General features: G+C 36.8%; 1 pseudogene; it reads right to left on the bottom strand.

Annotated features, from left to right (window-relative positions):
- Positions 1 to 7,346: 7,346 nt before the first annotated feature.
- LOC123838431 (large ribosomal subunit protein uL23-like) lies at positions 7,347 to 7,963 on the bottom strand (annotated as a pseudogene).
- Positions 7,964 to 23,123: the final 15,160 nt, after the last annotated feature.

The raw sequence follows: 23,123 nt of genomic DNA, 5'->3' as shown, positions 1-23,123 counted from the left end.
ATAGCATAGCTATGTGCAAATAAAATACAAAGCCAAGGGGTGCCTGGTGGCTCAGTCGTTAAGCGTCTGCCTTCGGCTCAGGTCATGGTCCCAGGGTCCTGGGATCAAGCCCCGCATCGGGCTCCCTGCTCTGCAGGAAGCCTGCTTCTCCCTCTCCCACTCCCCCTGCTTATGTTCCCTCTCTCGCTGTCTCTCTCTCTGTCAAATAAATAAATAAAATCTTTTAAAAAAAAAATACAAAGCCAAATAAATGGGAAAGTATCTGACAAGAATGTAGATTAGATTATAAGGGTTACTAAAATGAGAAAATATTTATTTTCCCTTCGTTTGTCATTAGTGATCTCTAAGGAAAATTTAAAAGCATATTAATTATAAAAACAATAACAAAGGGCCACAAAGAAACTTCGGTAGGTGTTGGGTATGTCTACCATGATTGTGGTGATAGTATCACCAATGTTATATCCAAACTCATCACATCATACATATTAAATGTGTAGTTTTATTTATATCAATGATACCTCAATAAAGTTGTTAAAATTTTTAAAATAATTTTTAAAAGCATATTAATTATGTTGATAGGAGAGTCTATCTTGGGAGATGATGCTTTGTATTAATTAAAGCAAAAGGTAACATCACTATTTTGTCTTATTTTTTATTATTATGTTATGTTAGTCACCATGCAGTACATCATTAGTTTTTGATGTAGTGTTCCATGATTTATTGTTTGCATATAACACCCAGTGCTCCATGCAATACGTGCCCTCCTTAATACCCATCACCAGGCTAACCCATCCCTCCACCCCTCCCCTCTAAAACCCTCAGTTCATTTCTCGCAGTCCATAGTCTCTCATGGTTTGTCTCCCCCGCTGATTTCCCTCTCTTCATTTTTCCCTTCCTTCTCCTAATGTCCTCCATGCTATTCCTCATGTTCCACAAATAAGTGAAACCATATGATAATTGACTTTCTCTACTTGATTTATTTCACTTAGCATAATCTCCTCTAGTTCCGTCCACGTTGATGCAAAAGTTGGGTATTCATCCTTTCTGACTTAAGAAAACAATAAATATGGATGGTAATTCAAATAAGGAATGTATGTGAATATATAATCTCTATTAACCTGGGAGCAAGATAATAGTAGCTAAATAATGTAAAAATTTTAAAAATCATGCTTTCCAACGTGATGTTGCTTTGAAGACATGAACTCTTTGTACCTCATCAGTATAAATGCAATAAGAAAAAGAACTACCTACTCTAAAGGACTCTGATGAAGTTTCATGAGAATATTAAACTAAGGTTTGGAAAAATAAAGACAAAGCCCTGAAAAAAAAATAGCAATTCACAGGCAAGCCTGATCTGAACTTTACTCCACTACACATTCATAGTTATAAGCAAAACTGTCCATGCACTGACTGGTAACTATAGGAGATCTAGGAGTTAGAACCATTCAGAATAGATTCAGATAGTAAGAGTAACTACTTCATGGACTGTGAAAATTAGATTTGATTATGCCCAAAAAACACTATGTTCATTGTCTAAACATCAGAGTGGCAATAAATGTTAACTGTTGTGGTTAAGATATTTTGACTCCTCATTCCTCATTTCCAGGAACTTGATATTCTTGAAAGAGTTCTGCTCTACCAGAAAGCTATGAACATGCAGTCTTGCTCATTAGCTTCTGACTTTGGTTGGGTAAGTCTGTCGCTCTCTTGGGGCTTGAATGGGAGTTGCAGTAATTTAACAGTGGACTAAACAAGCATTATTAAGGTATCCTCAGCAAATAATTTAATGAATCCTTTCCAGCTGTGATATCTGTAAATATATGCCACAAGGGGGAACCTGAATCATTACCATAACAGTGGAGACAGGTTAGTAGACTATACTTTGACTTCAAAAGACATGGAATTTAGAATATTAGGAAAATGATTACAGAACAAAGTGATGGAGAGATCACTTTTACTCAGAGTCACTGGGAAACATTAAAAGCAAAAGGTAGTCTTTAATCATGGGTAGATTTTTGAAGGAAGAAGACATAACAAGTTCAAAGGAATAGTGTAAGCTGAGAACAGAGACTCATAATTTGGGGGGTTTGAATATTTTTTATTTCTTTCATTTTATTTTATTGTAGAAAGAATACCTAACACGATATCTGCTGTCTTCATAAATGTTTAAGTGCACAATACAGTATTGTTGGTTACAAGTACAATGTTGTACAGCAGATCTCTAGGGCTTATTTATCTTGCTTAACTGAAACTTTATGCTCATTGATGAGCAACTCTCCATTTCCCCATTTCTCCTAGAACCACCATTCCATTCTTTGATTCCATAAATTTGACTACCTTAGATATCCCATATAAGTCAAATCATGTAGTATTTGTCTTTCTATGACTGGCTTGTTTTACTTAGCATAATGTCCTCCAGGTTCATCCAGGTTGTCACATATTACAAAATTTCCTTCTTTTTTAAGGCTAAATAGTATTCCATTATGTGTATATACCACATTTTCTTTATCCATTCATCTGTCAATGGACATTTAGGTTGTTTCCACACCTTGGCTATTGTGAATAGTGCTGCAATGAACTTGGGAGTGTTAATATCTCTTCAAGACCCTGATTTCAATTCTTTAAAGTAAATACCCTGAAGTGGGATTACTAGATTGTATGATAGTTCTATAATTTTCTGAGGAAATTCCATACTGTTTTCCATATTGGCTGTACCATTTACACTTCCACCAGCAGTGTGCAAGGGCTCCCTTTTCTCCATGTCCTTACCAACACTTGTTGTCTTTTCTTTTTGTTAATAATAGCCATCCTGACAGATATCTTATGTGGTTTTGATTTCAATTTCCCTAAAGATTAGTGACAGGGAGCATTTTTTTTCATATACCTATTGACTATTTATATGTCTTCTTTGAAGAAATATCTATTCAAGTTTTTAGCCCAGTTCTTAATCAGGTTATGAGGGGGGTGTTTATTGAGTTGTAGGAGTTTCTTATATATTTTGGAGGTTAAGCCCTTATCATATACATGGTTTATAGATATTTTCTCCCATTCCGTAGTTTGGCCTTTTCACTCTGTTGATTATTCCTTTGCTGTGTAGAAACTTTTTAGTTTGTTTTAGTCCCACTTGCTGATTTTATGCTTTTGCTGCCTGTATTTTTGGTATCATATCTACGTAATCATTGCCAAGAACAATGTCATGAACTTTTTCCCCTATGTTTTCTTCCAGAAGTTTTATGTTTCCAGGTCTTATGTTAAAGTCTTAAATCCATTTTAAGTTGATTTTTATGTATGATGTATGATAAGGGTCTAATTTAAATCTTTGCATGCGGATATGCACACTTTTAATCAAGGCAGTTTTACATGGTCCAACAAAAATATTTGTTTGAGAAAGTTTTTAGAAAAGATAACACACCCAAAAACATATGATTGAATATTTATCAGGGCACCTGGCTGGCTCAGTTGGTAGAGCATATGACTCTTGGTCTCCAGGTCCTGAGTTCAAGCCCCATGTTGGGCATGGAGCCCACCAAAAAAAAAATTAAAAAAAATAAATAAATAAAATGTCCTTTCTTTCTTTTTTTAAAAGATTTTATTTATTTATTCATGAGAGACAGAGAGAGAGAGAGGCAGAGGGAGAAGCAGGCTCCCCGCTGAGCCAGGAGCCCGATGTGGGACTCGATCCCAGGACCCTGGGATCATGACCTGAGCCGAAAGCAGACGCTTAACCATCTGAGCCACCCAGGCGCCCCTAAAACGTCTTTTCTAATATATATATGGATTCACAGACTTCTCTCCAAGGAAGTACTGGTCTGTACAGAAAGCAATAGCTTTGTTCTCACCTAAAGAGCCAGACCAGTACATCCCAAACTTGAGAATTGTTTGGTCTTGAGAATATGTTCACTGACTCCAGTGATGAGAAGAGTCTATCCCCCTACTAAAATTTAAACATCACTTGGGGTGCCTGACTGGCTCTGTCGGAAGAGTATACAACTCTTGATCTCAGAGTTGTGAGTTCGAGCCCCATGTTGGGTGTAGAGATTACTTAAAAATAAAATCTATAAATAAATAAACAAACAAACAACATCACTTAAGATGATCCCATGATCAACACAAAATCAAACATGAAAACTGAAATTGCCACATTTGGTTATAAGGTAGAAATGCAAACAACTCGAAATATACTTATATATTTTAAAGATTTTCATCAAAAGAAAATACAAAATTTAAAAATTCTTATAGAGAATATATCTGAGAATCACAGTGGTCTGGGATTCTAGTTTGAGAAATACTATAGCAGGCTATGCCAGGAAAGAGCTAGTCTTAAAATATTTTCTTACATCCATAAGTGACACTCTTGCAACCTAACCAAAGCCAAAATGTTAAGAATACTTGAAATAGACTGTGGGAATGGTTATGAATGCCAACATTGAGATGGTGATGTTGAGTACTAAGCGCTGATTTACCATGGTGATATGAAATCACACACTCACCAATTTGTTACTCTTTAACATTTATTAAAAAAAAATTTTCACAAAGACATTAATAACTCTATTTGGGCTCTGTCCTTTCCAGACAAAAACAGATGTGAGAACTATTGGCACATATAAAAAATAGTGCCTAATGAAGCAGGATTTTATAGCAAATTTCCCAAGGGTATCATAATGCAGAATGGAACTGAAATCCAAATAGATGTCTTCATTTTGTACATAAGCTTAGTGAAACTGGGTATTACTCATCCCCAAATCTTGAACTGCATCATCTTTTTCTTATTGAATTGAATTTTTGTAAGTTAGAGAACAAGAAAACCACAAGGAAATGATATATTAAAATTGAGTATCTACCACTGGAGTTGCAAATATATATGATGAGATAAGGAGACGATTAATTTGCTCTTCAGAGCATTTTGTAAATAGTATATATTAAGTCAACTATTTATTAAAAACACATGTATATTAGGGGCATCTGGGTGGCTCAGTCAGTTAAGGGTTTGCCTTTGGCTCAGGTCATGATCCCAGGGCCCTGGGATGGAGCCCCATGTCAGGCTCCATGCTCAGCAGGGAGTCTGCTTATCCCTCTCCCTCTGCCCCTCCCCACCACTCATGTTCTCTCTTTCAAGCTCTCTCTCAAATAAAGAAATAAAATCTTTAAAAAAAACACATGTATATTAGAATGGGTTGAAGTATTAAACTGCCCATGGTTGGAAATAACTATGGAAGTCCTACTCAAGAGATTGAGAGAAGAATTACAGGAATTGTGTCAGGACATCTGAAAATAGAACCCATTCTAGTCTTACTCTTTTCCTCTAGCTACCAGATGAGTAAATGTCAGGACAGGATTGAAAATTATGAAATGCTCACATTGAAAGAAATCATTTCCACTAAAGAGGGTAAGTTTCTCTTTTCCCTTCGATTTTGGGAAAGGGACAGAAATGAACTATAGTATTCTGACTTTAAAGAGATGGAGAAACAGATACCTAAGTGCTTACCCAGGATTATTTGCTTTTCTTCCTGACTTCTAATCTAAAGTACACCAGAATGAGGATCAGTATATCTTACTGGAAGACTGTAGGACTCTCAGCTCTCCCTTTTCCCTCTGCTACTAGTTGTAAGAGTGTGAGCTAGCAATTTTATTACACTACACTTCAGTTCCTTTAAAACAAAATAGGAAAAATGGAATCTGTCTAGAAGCATAGGACAGGAGCAGATGAGATTTTAAGAATGCTTTCAAGGTATTACATTTTTATTTTATAGACTTCTCTAATGAAGTTGGAGTTACTCAAACCTATATGAACACTCATAAGAAATTGAACTGTTCCACATCCAAATTATCATTATAACATGTAATATAGCTTGTTTCAAATTATTTAGAGATTAACTCATAGAAGTTTATATAGAATGCTTACTGTAACAAAGAATAATCTAGATCCATTAACTTTAGGCTCTATAAATAATAGTATTATCTGAAAGATTTCAGAGTGATAATATGAACTAAGTTAGAAACAGTAGTATTTTTGGTTTTTAATTGCTCACTGTTACTTCAAAAGACTGAGAGCTTAAGTCTAAGGGTTTGGTTTTAGTATTTTTGTTGTTTTTTTTCTTCTTTCCATGCATATAACTCAGAGTTGGTATAGGATAAATAGATTTGAACATATTCTACAATTTTTAACGTGTATTTGGATAGCACATAAATGAATTAATTGCCAAATAACTTGTACTTCAAATTGACATTATCAATTTTGTTCTCAATTGGTAGAAAAGAAATGTTAGTATCACCATTAAAATGTATTTTAGAATATATCTTTTATTAAAATCCAGACTAACAAAGGGGAAACAATGGATTGACAAAGAGTAATAAATCTAGATGAAGGCAAAAAAAGAGACAAAAAGAAACTAGAAGAGGACGGTACACAAAAGAAAGGCCAAAAAAATACATGATTTTAAACCCAAATATATCAACAATTACAAAAAGCTTTCATTTAAAAGTTCCTTCTTTGTGTCCCCGCGACTTATCAATGGACCTTTGGTTCTGAGGTACAATAGAATTTCTAAACCATTTATGGCACCATTTTTTTTCTTTTCAGTCTATAGATTCATTGTACTTTATTATCTACTCTTCTATTTTCTGACCTTTTCATGCTAGAGATCTTTGCCAATGATTCCTTTTCCAAACATTAATTCTTTATTGGATTTCCTGTCTCATTAATTTTATCAGCAATATTTTGAAGGACTTCTTATAACTTTGTTCTGTATCCTTTTCTGAATCTCTTGAATTCCATTTTCCTTAAAATCAAAATGTAATCCACTAACTTGAAGAATATAAAATTGCAGCTTTTCTACAAAATTATTTTGCTGAAGGGCGCCTGGGTGGCTCAGTTGGTTAAGCGACTGCCTTCGGCTCAGGTCATGATCCTGGAGTCCCGGGATCAAGTCCCGCATCGGGCTCCCTGCTTGGCAGGGAGTCTGCTTCTCCCTCTGACCCTCCTCCCTCTCATACTCTCTGTCTCTCATTCTCTCTCTCTCAAAATAAATAAATAAAATCTTTAAAAAAAAATTATTTTGCTGAAACAAAAGTCCTTGGAGTGTTAATTCTATGTCAGTCAGTAATAGTATGCTTAGAACTGGATTTCTGTCTTAAACTTAAAAGCAAAAGCTATCTTCATCCTAATCTTATTTCTTCCATCTGTTTGGAGGTTTTTAATCATTTGCTTTTTCCTTCATCTTCATGTCCCCTTACAAAATGAAGTTAGTAAGATGTCCTTTGATATACTTAAAAAAAAACAAAGTTTCAGAAACTTATTTTTTTATGGTGAAAAAAATTATATTTAGATTTAGCCAGCTGGACTCAGTTTAGATGATCCCAATTTTGGCAACATCCAAAGCATCATATCAGGAGCCAGTCAAATATATGCCTTCTTCTCCCCATCAGGCCTGATTAGGGTGTTGTCTTTGGCCATGTCAATGTCATAGAGCTTCTTCACAGCCTGTTTGATCTGGTGCTTGTTGGCCTTGACATCCACAGTGAACACAGTGTGTTGTTATTTTCTGCTTTCTTCGTGGCTGACTCTGTAGTCAGGGGGAATCTGATGGTAGCATAATGGTCACGCTTGTTTCTCCTGGGGGCATTCTTTCAAGGATATTTGCACTGCCTTTGGAGATGCAGTGTCTTGGGCTATGGGAAGGTATATGAATGCAGATCTTTGTTTTTGTGTGACCAGGGACACCTTTCAACACTGCTTTCTTGACCTTCAAAGCCTTTGCTTTGGCTTCAGCTTTGGGAGGGGCAGGAGCTTCATTCTTCACTTTTGGTGCCATCTTCATGAAAGGGCTCAGAGACTTAATGCTTATAGTTCCTTTATATTCGTCTCTATTATATCTTTGAAAATAACTTTCCATTATATAGACAATAGAATAATACCAAAGATATCTTTTTTATTTTCAAAACTAGTTACAAATGTTTTATAGTTGCACATGGTTTTCAAAATCAAATACTACCAAAAGATACATCTAAAAAGAGCAGTTCTCCTTACCACCACATGCTACTCCCAGTTACCGCCCATGGAACAACCATTGTCAACTCTCGGGCCATTTTTTAAAATTTCCTCTGCATTCCTAAATATGTGTGTGATGTCACTTCTGATTTATCAGATTTGTCATGATTTTTTGGCTCTGATGTGGTCTGTTTCACTTCTTTCCCCTTCCCCCATCATCCCAACGGGGTCATATCAGTGCTTACATTGTCACCAGCTATAAATGTTGTTGGGATAAGTAGTGTACTACAACTACTTTTCTTACTTCTAGAACTTCAGTAGAACAGACAGATATAGATATGTAAAAACCGATATAATAAAGAGCAGGAAAAAAATCATGAAGTCAACTTTTTAATAAAAGGCAGAAACAGATACAGTTTTTGCTTTGCTTGTTGTTTAATTTTTAAATCCTCTAAGATTCATTTTTTTCCTTTTGATGGAACACATACTCTATGTGTGTAACTGGTTCTTTGGATGATTTAGAAATGTCAAAAAGTTTTTGAAGACAGAATGTGGATACAGAACAACTAACTGACCTAGCAGAGAAAAAGAAGCAACAAATAAGGACTGCCAACCAAAAAGCTTCCTTAGTTTTGTTCTCTGGGAAGATCATCCTTATATTTGTTCTTGAAGATCGCTTCTGAAAAAGGCACAGGGGAGAATTTCTCTTAATATTAGCAACCCCTTCCTATTGTTACAGAGTTGGGGACTGTGGGTAGAGGCTTAAAAAAGCAGGTTTTGGGTTTCTAGGGTTTATTAGCTCCAAAACGGCAATCCTATAGGCAGATATCCAAAGCCAATAAGCAGATGATACTGTGAACCTTGGATCTCCATGCCAGTATAGGAATTCTTATATTACAGCAGTAAACTTCAGTATTCTGCCATTGCCCTAACCCTCAGCATTTCCAGTTCCATCTTGATTGCTAACTCACTACAAGTGTGAAGTGACAGGTTAAAACAGTATTCCCTTTCCCTCAAGCAGCATCCCAGTGTTTTTTCATACATTTTTCTTTGTATTAACATACTGCTAAATGCATCTACTGAAAATATTAGTTTTATATATATAGGTATAGATAGATATAGTATATAGTAGCAAAACTTCTGAACATCTAGGTAGAGAGAAAGTCCAGAAAGTTTTTATCTATACTTTATCTATAAAGGAAAAACAATCAAATTTTTATTACACTTCTCAACAGTTATATTATATGCAAGATGGTAACAGAATAATATCTTCCAAGTGGCAAAGAAAGATACCTGTTCTATCAGTCATCTACCACCACAAAATGTCACTCTAAAACAAAACCTTGAAACAATACTGGTTTATTTAGCTCATCAGTCTGCAAATTGGACAATTAGGCTGAACTCTGCTCAGTGATTTTTTGGTCTCACTTGGGCCCATCCTTATGTATGGAAGTTGGTTGGCCATTGGCTAACCTAGGATGGCTTCATATGGGATAACAGGGGTAAATTTGTTCCAGGCAATGGCTGAACACAAGAGCAATAAAACAAAAGCTTTTCAATACTCTGCTTGTGTTGTATTTGCTAATATTCTGTTTGCCAAAATAAGTCATGTGAGCCAAGCCCAGAATCAAGCCATAGATACAGGAAAGACTAAAGAATTAGGGCCTTTTTGCAGTCTACCATATCTATAAACTCAGAGCTTTATACTCTATTTTATTCAAAATAAAATACAGACATTTTCAAACATTGAAGTACTATTTATAGTACTCATCATTTGTCTTTAGGAAAGTTACTAGAAAATGTTTTTATAATAAGAAGAAAAATGAATCTAAGAAGAATTATAGGATACAACAAATAATGATGAGAAAAAATGAGTAAAACATAAGTATCAAAATTCATTGACCTTTTTAAAAATATCTGTATCTAAAAGTCCATGTTGTATCAAAATGTAAGTTTGAAGAGAGGAAGGAAGTGGAAGTGAAATACAAAAGGATGTGTAACACATTAAACTTTTATCTTGTGATGAGGGTTGTATTTTGAGAAAAAAATATATGATTAGTATAATATATATCCAGTAGAGGAAAAAGGAGAACAAGGAAAACTTAGTTATTCCAATGAAAGTCAGGATAAAAAAATAAGAAAGCATATAAGTGTCAAAGATGAAATAAGATGGTTTAAAAAGCTACAAATATAGCAGCAATCAAAATAAATATAAATGGATAAACTTTCTGTATAACACTGACTGTTAGAATTTTTAAAAATCAAGGCAAGTGCCCTTTATAAATAACACTGAACCAAGTTGGTACAGAAAAGTTAAAAAATAAAGGAACAGGAAAAGACAGAACATAAAAATGTTAATGTAAAAGAAGATTGGCAGGGGCGCCTGGGTGGCTCAGTTGGTTGAGCGACTGCCTTCGGCTCAGGTCATGATCCTGGAGTCCCTGGATCGAGTCCCGCATCAGGCTCCCTGCTTGGCAGGGAGCCTGCTTCTCCCTCTGTCCCTCCCCCATCTCATGTACTCTCTCTCTCATTCTCGCTCTCTCAAATAAATAAATAAATCTTTAAAAAAAAAAAAAGAAGATTGGCATTTTAGAATCAAACAAGACAGAATCAAAGAAAACAAAGAAAACAATACTGGAGATTTACAGTAATAAAATTTTCAAACCTAAGATTAATATATATTAATATATATCATGAATATTAATTCATGAAAGAATCCTAAATCAATTAAGATTTTTTGGCTGTAGAGAGAATTTCTAAGTAAGATGCAGGTTTATATTTCTTTCACATCAAAGTTATCAGGAAGTAAATAGTCTAGGACTGGGATGGTGACTCCATAGCCATCAGACCCCTCACCTCCTTTCATCTTTCTGGTCCACCATCATCAGTGAATGGTTCCCATTCTCATGGTTGCTTTTTTGCCCAAGATGGCTACTAGACATCTAGTCATCACATCCACATTCCAGGCCAAATAGAAATGAAGGAGAAAGGGAAGAAGAGCAAAAGCTGTTTAAAAGAACTTTCTTATAAATCCAATCCAATAGCTTCAACTTAATGTCACTGATCAGAAATGAGTGACATAGCCACTTCTATTTGAAAAGAAGACTAGAAAAAATGTTTACTGAGCCCTCCAAAAAAATTAAGATTCCATTGATAAAGAAGAAAGAGAAAAATTGGTGTATGCTAAGTAACTGGCATCACAAAAACTGGTGATAGTGGTTGATTCTGGACACTGGAGGCCAAGTATGGAATTGAAACTTACTTTTCACTTTATATTCTTCTGTGCTTTTAAGTTTTTTCCAGACTTATGGGCTATTTATTAAAAATAAATATTTTTCACTGAATTCATCGTCTTTCTTCATGAGCCCACCTATTCCACCTTATAAAATTTTTCTTTTAGTAAAAGGAATCACCATTCACCTAGTCACCCACACTACACATTTGAATATTATCTTTAACTTCTTTTTCAACCTCCATATTTATCTCACAAGACACCAAATCAAGTCAATTTTATCACAGAACTGACTCGCACTCTAACATTTTCTCTCCATCCTTGTTGCTACTACCTTATTTTAGCCTTCAAAATGTCTAGTAGGACTATTGCATGGCCTATTGTCTGGTCTGTCCCTCATCAATTGTTCCCAATTATTGCCCACCCTCCAGATTGCCACTGGTTATTGTTTGAAAAACAATTTTAATATGTCACGACTTCTTATAAGGCCTCAACATAGATGCTCAATATTCTTTTTGTTTTAGCTTATTGATTAATTTTAAAACCTGCAAAAGGGAAAATTTCATGCAACAAAATTAGAAATCAAATATTAAGGGATTTCCTTTCAGCTTTTCTAGTGAGCCTGGAAAAAATTTATATTCTCGAATCCCAGCTTGCCAATATAAAAATAAAGATACCACACTAACTGACAGGAGAATTTGCTGATAATTGCAGAGCATGTGGAGGCTTTGAATTAAACTTCAAAACATTTATTAAGTCACAGGTTTCACTTGTTTAATTACCACTTAGCAATGAACTAGCCTCCATTTGCTTTGAGCAGCTGTCAAATAGTTGTTTGAGTTATACTATAATTGGCCAACTATAATTCAGTGCTACATTAGAATTTTAAGTATATTTGAATATGTATTAAGTCAGGGATCACAAAAATAACACATGTTTTAACAGGTTGAGCTTTAGTTAAATTTTAGTAATTCAAAGAAGGGAGGGGCAGAAACATATCTGACATCAGATTTTATGCTTGATTTGTATTTAAGAAAACACAGCAAGAAGGCCTGGGTGGCTCAGTCAGTTAAGCATCTGACACTTGATCTCAGCTAAGGTCTTGATCTCAGGGTCATGAGTTCAAGCCCCACATGGGCTCCATGCTGGGTGTAGAGCCTACTTAAAAAAGAAAAAAAAAAACAAAACAGTGACTTAGAAATAAAGTCACCAATAAATCTTAAGTAATTTCAGAATAAAAGACCATAACACATTGTACACTCAATGGTGAGAAATGCATAGCAGCAAAATCACCAAACTTTTTTATTGAAAGAGAATAATAAAATTGAAAACATTTACAATGAAAATGAAAACATACATGCTTTTAAAAATTTGTATAATCGGTCCTTATTCTTCTTACCATAAAGAGATCTACAAATAGAAAAATTTTCATGTTACCCTCCACTACAGTAGAAAAGACATCACAGACTTAGACTTTAAAACAAACCTTTCTAACTTATTTTTTCTACTTTAATTTGTTTTTATTTTTAAGTAGGCTTCACGCTCAGCATAGAGCCCAATGTGGGGTTTAACCTCACCACCTGGGATCGAGACCTGAGCCAAGATCAAGAGTTGGAAGCTTTATTGACTGAACCACCACCCAAAACTTCTCATTTATTAAAAATGGTATTGCATGAAGAAAATACAGAAGGTAATCACCAACCTGTAACAGTGTAGCTAGCATATCCAGTGCCTTAAAACCCCAAAATAACAACTTTTGTTTTATATATGTGTACAGGATAAGACCCCTCAGGAAAAATTGTCTTATGGTCAGTCCTCACTGGAGAGGTGAGTCTAATCACACTTACACAGTGGAAGAGGGGTTCATCTTACTAAGAGAGAAATACCCTGATATTCAGGAGAAGAAAGAATAGTCATAAGTGAGCAAATATCAAAAATCCATTTCAAGGAGTGCTGGTTAACACGCTATTGTAAAGGGCCAGCGGCGCCTGGGTGGCTCAGTCCTTTAAGCCACTGACTCTTGATTTCAGCTCAGGTCATGATCTCAGGGTGGTGAGATCAAGACCCACGTGGGGGTCCATAATGGGCGTGGAGCCTGCTTGGGATTCTCTCCCTCCCTCCCTCTGCCCTGCCCTTCTCACCCCATGTGTGCTGTCTCTCCAAAAAAAAAAAAGGAAAAAAGAAAAGGGCCATAGTGTTTGTATAATAAAACATAAAGGACTGATCATTTGTTGAGACTAGCATTATTTCTCTAACTGGCAGGCTATGTCACGTCTAGTAGCTCTTCTGTTTTGAGGGGATCAGAGGTGGTTTCTTCATCTGCCCTCTGTGACCACTCAAGCCATCCATGCATTCCTGTGTATACATGGACTACCCCATGCTTTGCCAGGTCTATTAATGTTCAACACTGCAGCAAAATCACTTAAGGTAGGGGCACCTGGCTGGCTCAGTCAATAGAGCATCTGACTCTTGATCTCAGGATCCTGAGTTCAAGTCCCACATGCAGAGTTTACTTTAAAAAAATAAAAAAGACTCTTGAAGTAGAAGAACACAGAAAGTCAGTTCCTCAAAGCTTTCCCAGTCTATATCATAAGCCATAAGTTTATTTGAAAGAATCTCCAAAAAAGTTGAAAATAGAGCTACCATATGATCCAGCAATTGCACCACTGGGTATTTACCCCAAAGATACAAAAGTAGGCATCCAAAGGGGTACGTGCACCCCGATGTTTATAGCAGCAATGTCCACAATAGCCAAACTGTGGAAAGAGCCAAGATGTCCATCGACAGATGAATGGATAAAGAAGATGTGGTATATATATACAATGGAATATTATGCAGCCATCAAAAGGAATGAGATCTTGCCATTTGCAACGACGTGGATGGAACTGGAGGGTATTATGTTGAGTGAAATAAGTCAAACAGAGAAAGACATGTATCATATGATCTCACTGATATGAGGAATTCTTAATCACAGGAAACAAACTGAGTGTTGTTAGAGTGCGGGGTGGGCTGGGAGGGATGAGGTGACTGGGTGATAGACACTGGGGAGGGTATGTGCTCTGGTAAGCGCTGTGAATTGTGCAAGACTGTTGAATCTCAGATCTGTACCTCTGAAACAAATAATGCAATATATGTTAAGAAAAAAAACAAAGAAGAAGAACATAGCGGGAGGGGAAGAATGAAGCAGGGGAAATTGGAGGGGTAGACGAACCATGAGAGACGATGGACTCTGAAAAACAAACTGAGGGTTCTAGAGGGGAGGGGGATGGGAGGATGGATTAGCCTGGGGTGGGTATTGAGGAGGGCACATTCTGCATGGAGCACTGGGTGTTATGCACAAACAATGAATCATGGAACACTTCATCTAAAACTAATGATGTAATGTATGGGGATTAACATAAGAATAAAAAAATAAATAAAAAGAAGAAAAAAAAAAAAGAAAGAAAGAATCTCCATGCAGTTCTCCAGTATTCTCCCTGTGCTTTCACTGAGTCTATGCAGATGCCAACAGGAATGTGCTTTCCCCTCTAGACTAAAGTTGCCACAAGGAGCTGAAAATCTGAAAGTTCTCACTTAAGTTTACTGGAAAAATTATTCAGCCAATGGATAAAATGATTAGCAATTTTTTACAATAACTATCAGAGTCTGAATAATGTTTGGTCCTATTTGCAAATTTAATTTAAAAGATTGCAACATTTTACTTATGACCCAGCAATTGCACTATGAGGTTTATATCTCAAAGATACAAATGTAGTGATCTGAAGGGACAACTGCACCCCAATGTTTATAGCAGCCATGTCCACAATAGCCAAATGCCAAATTATGGAAAGAGCCCAGATGCCAATCCACAGATGAATGGATAAAGAAGATGTGGTACATATATATGATGGAATACTACTCGGTCATCAAAAAAATGAAATCTTGCCATTTGCAATGATGTCGATGGAGCTAGAGGGTGAAATTAGAGAAAGACAATTAGAGAAAAACAATTATCATATGATCTCACTGATATGTGGAATTTAAGAAACAAAACAGGATCATAGGAAAGGGAAGGAAAAATAAAACAAGATGAAATCAGAGAGGGAAACAAACCATAAGAGACTCTTAACCATAGGAAACAAACTGAGGGTTGCTGGAAGGGAGGGGGTGGGGGGATGGGGTAACTGGGTGATGGACATTAAGGAGGGCATGTGATGTAATCAGCATTGGGTATTATATAAGACTGATGAATCACTGAACTCTTCCTCTGAAACTAATAATACATTATATATTAATTGAATTTAAATTTTTTAAAAAGAATATTAATATCAAAAAAGATAGCAACATTTTAATTAATTTAATTTTCCTTATAAATACTTTGCTCATCAACAAAACCTCCATAAGTATTAAATAGTACTAACATATCTAATAAATTAAACTTTTAGTAAGTTGTTTCTAAATTTCTCTCATTTTTATTTTAAACATAAATCTAAAAAGATTTTAACTCAAGATCGTGAGTCTCAGTCAACTACTTAATCGGGTACTTCAAGTTTGAATTATAAGGCTGTCACTTTCTTTGGCCAATTTCTCTTTCATATGATAAGTAATGGTGGTAACAACAAACGTTTACACATAATATGTTTGTTAATGTGCCAAACACGGTACATCCGACTAAACAAGTATGTACAAATTTAATTGTACATATTTTAACACAAATATAAATATTGCAGTTTTGATTGTTTTAACCCTTCCATACTTAATGTTAAATCTTTCCTCAGCTAGGGGAAGCATACCTACTAAAGAGGCTAGTTTTCACCTAGTAAATCAAAGTTATGCACTTCAAGAGGGTTTAACAAGAAAATGGGAGATGCAAGCATCCAAAACAATTCTTCTCATCATCCCAAGTAATTTAGAGTTACCTTCTCAGCATGATTAAAACTACCACTAACCGGGGCGCCTGGGTGGCTCAGTTGGTTAAGCGACTGCCTTCGGCTCAGGTCATGATCCTGGAGTCCCTGGATCGAGTCCCGCATCGGGCTCCCTGCTCAGCAGGGAGTCTGCTTCTCCCTCTGACCCTCCTCCCTCTCATGCTCTCTGTCTCTCATTCTCTCTCTCGCAAATAAATAAAATCTTAAAAAAAAAAAAAAACTACCACTAACCAAAGATTTAGACCAAGACGCTGATGAGATCATTGTTGTTGACCCTGCTGGAATTCACTAAACTCTATGTTGTAACTGGCTACATCATAGTCATCCCATATTTGACTGGACAAATAAAGAAGCTAGATTTATGGGTCTCAGGACCACATCCTTGGATTCAAAGTGATATACACCCTCTGATTCTTTTGTCTATAGCCAAAAATCTATGGTCCCCATTGGGATCAGTCACGTGACTGGATTTTGGACTCTTTTGATTAGTAAATCATTTCTCCTTCTAGCTCTAAAGATGGGGAAAAGTCTCCAAGAACAAAAGACTAAACATTCAAATGTTAGAGGAATCTCAGGACCCAGTCCTTTTGTGTTATATCTAAACTTGGAAAATAGTAGTATGGTCATTGGAAAAATGAGTGACCAAATAAACCTCAGTAACCCCCATATGTTACTTCCCTAGACACGTAACAAGAAGTGTACTCTTGTTTTGCCATTGCCATGGAAGCTATTGGGAAAATATAATTAAAAAATGAAATCTTCTGTCTTTTATCCACTTTTATGACAGAATAAACATTAAACCAGAAAGTGATACACATCACAAGCATTCCATTAAGAGATTGCAAAGAAAGAAAGAAATCTCATGGTTTCATAGAGCCAAGCAGACAGAACTCATTACATACAGGTTTTCAAAATAAACACTAACAAGCCCTCAAGTAAGAGAACTTGACAGTATCATTTTTCACACGTAGTTCATCCTAAATTTGCTTGGTAATTGAAGGGACCAACTGTGTTAGCTAATTGGCTTTATCCAAAGAAGAAACTATTTTTCATATATTTATGAGAGGAGGTGTTGTCGCAACTTTGAGTAAGGTACCCAAAGGTAAGCCCCTGTCTTTCCACAGAAACTGTAGGAGAGGAGTGCTCTCTCTCGATGTTATATTTCAAAGAGATGGCTCCTAGATCCTTGTAAAAGACCTTCTTGGTTCATAAGGCTGACAAAAGTCCTACCTCATCTGCAAAAGGATTTATTTACATTTCAAAGAGAGGAGAAAGTACTTACAGTTCAAATTTTCTAGATTTGTAGAGTAAGTACTCTAAGAAAAAGGAACAGAGGGAAATCTCTTCCTTTATTTTCAATAGAGAGAATTAAGCTTCTTATTTTTAATTTTCATTTGTCCTTATAGAACCTAAGATCCTTCAAGATTTTTCAATGAAATGCATTTGGCATTTTAAGTGGGATAATTCTAGCTAGTATAGGACTGCCAGATGTAATGCAGAACTGGTCCTAGGCAATATATACTTATAGAGCCCAAGTTATTGAAATAACCCCAGATCTGTCCCAACACCTACCCAGATGCTTCCACCATGTAAAGTGCCACCCCAGTGGCCAAGCACACACAAGCCATCTATCTCTGGAATACCAGGGACCCTTCCATTAGATTCATCAATGCAAAATTGCTAAATTCCCTGAATCCTCAGGAAGACATATCTATAAATGATGGGTTTAAAACACCCTGAGTACCTTTTAAAGGAAGAGCTCTTCTACAACAGAGTTGTTCTCAAAAGTACACTAAAGATTCCTTCCCAGGGGAAGTCTCTTTTACTGAAACTCCTCCATAGACCAAACCTTCATTAACTAGAAATAGACCAACCAGGAGTAACTCTTCCCTGAATAAACCTGTATTGCCCCAGGCCAGAGGGCAGTGAACTATTCATATTAGAAGTAAAGAATATTTTTATAGCAGGAGGCAATGTATAGAAACGGACACTTACAAGTGTATAACTGTAAACAATTCTTGCACATTCTTAGATAATCTTTCTTTTTTTTATTTTTTTTTTAAGATTTTATTTATTTATTTGAGAGCGAGAATGAGAGAGAGAGAGAGAGCATGAGAGGGGGAGGGTCAGAGGGAGAAGCAGACTCCCTGTCGAGCAGGGAGCCCGATGCAGGACTCGATCCCGGGATTCCAGGATCATGACCTGAGCTGAAGGCAGTCGCTTAACCAACTGAGCCACCCAGGCGCCCCAATAATCTTTCATTTTTACAAAATAAAGCATGTATTGCCCCCCAAAAGTCCTTGGGCTCTGTGATTCACACTGGCATATTACACAAGGTCATTAACTTTGGAACCAATTTGCACGGAATTTGAACCAATATTGTAACCTTCTATTTCCCTTTTGGTGACCAGCACACGACCGTTAGGGGACACTCAGTAAATGTTGCATTACAATTAATGTAATTGGATTAATTGAATTCAGTGTGTGTAGACTATTTTATATTAAACAAGATAATACAGTCAAAGCCCACTGAGAGTAAGAGACAGATAAGTGCGTTTTTCCAGGGAGTGGGAAAGAAGAATTACAATAAAATGATAATGATGACAGTGATGATATCTACTGAATAACTATCATATGCGGGGCGCCTGGGTGGCTCAGTCATTAAGCATCTGCCTTCAGCTCACGTCATGATCCCAGGGTCCTGGGATTGAGCCCCACATTAGGCTCCCTGCTAGGCGGGAAGCCTGCTTCTCCCTCTCCCACTCCCCCTGCTTGTGTTCCCTCTCGCTGTCTCTCTCTGTCTCTCTCTGTGAAATAAATAAAATCTTAAATTAAAAAAAACTATCATATGCAAGGCATTGTGTTCACATTATTTTAATTCCCACAAAAATGCTATCTGATAAACATTGTCCCCATTTTTCTGAAGGAAATGCCAATTCATATATAGTCACTGTTTTAGTTAGACTACGTAATACTATGTTTTTTTGTTTGTTTATTTGTTTAATTTAATTTTATTATGTTATGTTAATCACCATACATTACATCATTAGTTTTTGATGTAGTGTTCCATGATTCATTGTTTGTGTATAACACCCAGTGTTCTATTCAATATGTGCCCTCTTTAATACCCATCACTGGGCTAACCCATCCCCCCACTCCCCTCCCCACTACAACCCTCAGTTTGTTTCTCAGAGTCCACAGAAGTAATACTATGTTTTGATAAGCTGGGGCGCCTGGGTGGCTCAGTCGTTAAGCGCCTGCCTTCGGCTCAGGTCATGATTCCAGGGTCCTGGGATCGAGCCCCACATTGGGCTCCCTGCTCAGCAGGAAGCCTGCTTCTCCCTCTCCCACTCCCCCTGCTTGTGTTCCCTCTCTAGCTGTCTCTCTCTCTGTCAAATAAATAAATAAAATCTTTAAAAAAAAAAATACTATGTTTTGATAAGCAAACCCAAAATCCCTATAGCTTAACACAATAAAAGTTAATATCTATCTCACATTATAGTCCAGTTCAGCCATATTAGTTAGCAGCCTTCCACATGGCCATGCAGGAATTCAGACTCTTTCCATCTTGTAAGATTAACACACCCTAGAGCCTCAGAATCTATAAATTACATCACTTCCACTCATGTTCCATTATCCAGAACTCAGTCCCATGGTCACATCTAATTACCAAGGAGGCTAGGAAATGAGGCCTCTTGTTTATAAGGAGAATGAAATGCCAAGAACCTGTTTCTGGCATCAATTAACTTGTCACAGAATTAGTGAGCTATAGGAGCACCTGGCGGGTTCAGTTGGAAGAGCATGCAACTCTTGATCTCAGGATCATGAGTTCGAGCCCCATGTTGGGTGTAGAGATTACTTAATAAATAAAAACTTACAGAATTAGTGAGCTATAGAGTAGGACTTGACCAACACAAAATAAGCACAATAATGAGAAGAATCATTACCTCATGGAACTCAGAGTCTGTAAAGGTAGACATTAATTACACCCAAAAGTAAAGTTGCAGCTGTCGGTAGCACAGTAAAATAGAAGGCCATAACTATGAAATTCTTTGAAAGAGGCTGGGGAGGGAGAAACATCTGAACTGAAATCTGAAAGGTGAATGGAAGAGTGTTCTAGACAGAGGAATCAGCATGTGCCAAGGCCCATTAATAAGAGAGAGACTGTTGAGCATGAAGAAACTGAAGCCCCAGGCTGAAGGGGAGAGAGAACAAAGCAGATAGTGGGGAGGTACAGGGTCTGATCAGCCACATTGGTTAATGTCACCTTTATTGTCAGAGTCAGGTGAACCATTTAAGAGTTTTAAGCAAGAAGTTGAATTGATTGCATTTGTTAGTTGACAGCATCATTCTGTATGCATTGCAAAGAATGCATTGATGATGGTGTCCAGGGGAAGCACAGAGACCACTTGGGAAGCTATTGTAGTTGATTAAGTAAGACAACAGTGGCTTGGACCAGTGGTGGTCATGGTGGAAAAAAGTGGAAAGAGGAAAAAGAGTTGGAGAAACATGGATGAAATTTACAAATTTTTGTCACCAGTTGGATACGGATTCTATCTAGAGGATGACAGAGATTTGTGATTATTTTCTTAACAAGCCAAACAACATTAAAAGGATCTTCAGCCAGATAACTTATTAAGGCATCACTCATGATATAGTATATGTTGCCTAATTGAATTTAAATTTTTTTTAAAAAGGCATCATTCATACGAAATAGAAATAATTACATGACCTTAACCAACACCAAAGAAATACAAACAATTATAAGAACGTATTATGAGGGTCGCCTGGGTGGCTCAGATGGTTAAGCGTCTGCCTTCGGCTCAGGTCATGGTCCCGGAGTCCTGGGATTGAGTCCCGCATCGGGCTCCCCGCTCTGTGGGAAGTCTGCTTCTCCCTCTGCCTCTCTCTCTCTCTCTCATGAATAAATAAATAAAATCTTTAAAAAAAAAAAAAAGAACGTATTATGAGCAACTCTATGCCAGCAAATTAGATAACCTGGAAGAAATGGATGCTTTCCTAGAGATGTATCAACTACCAAAACTGAACCAGGAAGAAATAGAAAACCTGAACAGACCTATAACCACTAAGGAAATTGAAGCAGTCATCAGAAATCTCCCAACAAACAAAAGCCCAGGGCCAGATGGCTTCCCAGGGGAATTCTACCAAACATTTAAAGAAGAATTAATACCTATTCTTCTGAAACTGTTCCAAAAAATAGAAATGGAAGGAAAACTTCCAAACTCATTTTATGAGGCCACCATTACCTTGATCCCAAAATCAGACAAAGACCCCGTCAAAAAGGAGAATTACAGACCAATATCCCTGATGAACATGGATGCAAAAATTCTCACCAAAATACTAGCCAATAGGATCCAACAGTACATTAAAAGGATTATTCACCATGACCAAGTGGGATTTATCCCTGGGCTGCAAGGTTGGTTCAACATCTGCAAATCAATCAACGTGATACAATACATTAACAAAAGAAAGAACAAGAATCATATGATCCTCTCAATAGATGCAGAAAAAGCATTTGACAAAGTACAGCATCCTTTCTTGATCAAATTCAGAGTATAGGGATAGAGGGTACATACCTCAATATCATAAAAGCCATCTATGAAAAACCTACAGCGAATATCATTCTCAATGGGGAAAAACTGAGAGCTTTCCCCCTAAGGTCAGGAATGCAGCAGGGATGTCCACTATCACCACTGCTATTCAACATAGTATTAGAAGTCCTAGCCACAGCAATCAGACAACAAAAAGAAATCAAAGGCATCCAAATCGGCAAAGAAGTCAAACTCTCACTGTTTGCAGATGATATGATACTTTATGTGGAAAACCCAAAAGACTCCACCCCAAAACTGCTAGAACTCATACAGGAATTCAGTAGAGTGGCAGGATATAAAATCAACGCACAGAAATCAGTGGCATTCCTATACACCAACAACAAGACAGAAGAAAGAGAAATTAAGGAGTCGATCCCATTTACAATTGCACCCAAAACCATAAGATACCTAGGAATAAATCTAACCAAAGAGGCAAAGGATCTGTACTCAGAAAACTATAAAATACTCATGAAAGAAATTGAGGAAGACACAAAGAAATGGAAAGACATTCCATGCTCATGGATTGGAAGAACAAATATTGTGAAGATGTCAATGCTACCTAGAGCAATCTACACATTCAGTGCAATCCCCATCAAAATACCATCAACTTTTTTCAAAGAAATGGAACAAATAATCCTAAAATTTGTATGGAACCAGAAAAGACCCCGCATAGCCAGAGGAATGTTGAAAAAGAAAAGCAAAGCTGGTGGCATCACAATTCCGGACTTCCAACTCTATTACAAAGCTGTCATCATCAAGACAGTATGGTACTGGCACAAAAACAGACACATAGATCAATGGAACAGAATAGAGAGCCCAGCAATGGACCCTCAACTCTATGGTCAACTCATCTTTGACAAAGCAGCAAAGAATGTCCAATGGAGAAAAGACAGTCTCTTCAACAAATGGTGTTGGGAAAATTGGATAGCCACATGCAGAAGAATGAAACTGGACCATTTCCTTACACCACACACAAAAATAGACTCCAAATGGTTGAAAGACCTCAATGTGAGACAGGAGTCCATCAAAATCCTAAAGGAGAACACAGGCAGCAACCTCTTCGACCTCAGCCGCAGCAACTTCTTCCTAGAAACATTGCCAAAGGCAAGAGAAGCAAGGGCAAAAATGAACTATTGGGACTTCATCAAGATAAAAAGCTTTTGCAAAGCAAAGAAACAGTCAACAAAACCAAAAGGCAACCGACAGAATGGGAGAAGATATTTGCAAATGACATATCAGATAAAGGGCTAGTATCCAAAATCTATAAAGAACTTATCAAACTCAACACCCAAAGAACAAAGAATCCAATCAAGAAATGGGCAGAAGACATGAACAGACATTTGTCCAAAGAAGACATCCAAATGGCCAACAGACACATGAAAAAG

Source organism: Mirounga angustirostris, unplaced genomic scaffold (genome assembly GCF_029215605.1).
Source record: "Mirounga angustirostris isolate CCGP_5_RB_7025 unplaced genomic scaffold, mMirAng1.0.hap1 SCAF_5, whole genome shotgun sequence".
Classification (NCBI taxonomy): domain Eukaryota; kingdom Metazoa; phylum Chordata; class Mammalia; order Carnivora; family Phocidae; genus Mirounga; species Mirounga angustirostris.
This window is presented reverse-complemented; position numbering and strand designations above follow the sequence as displayed.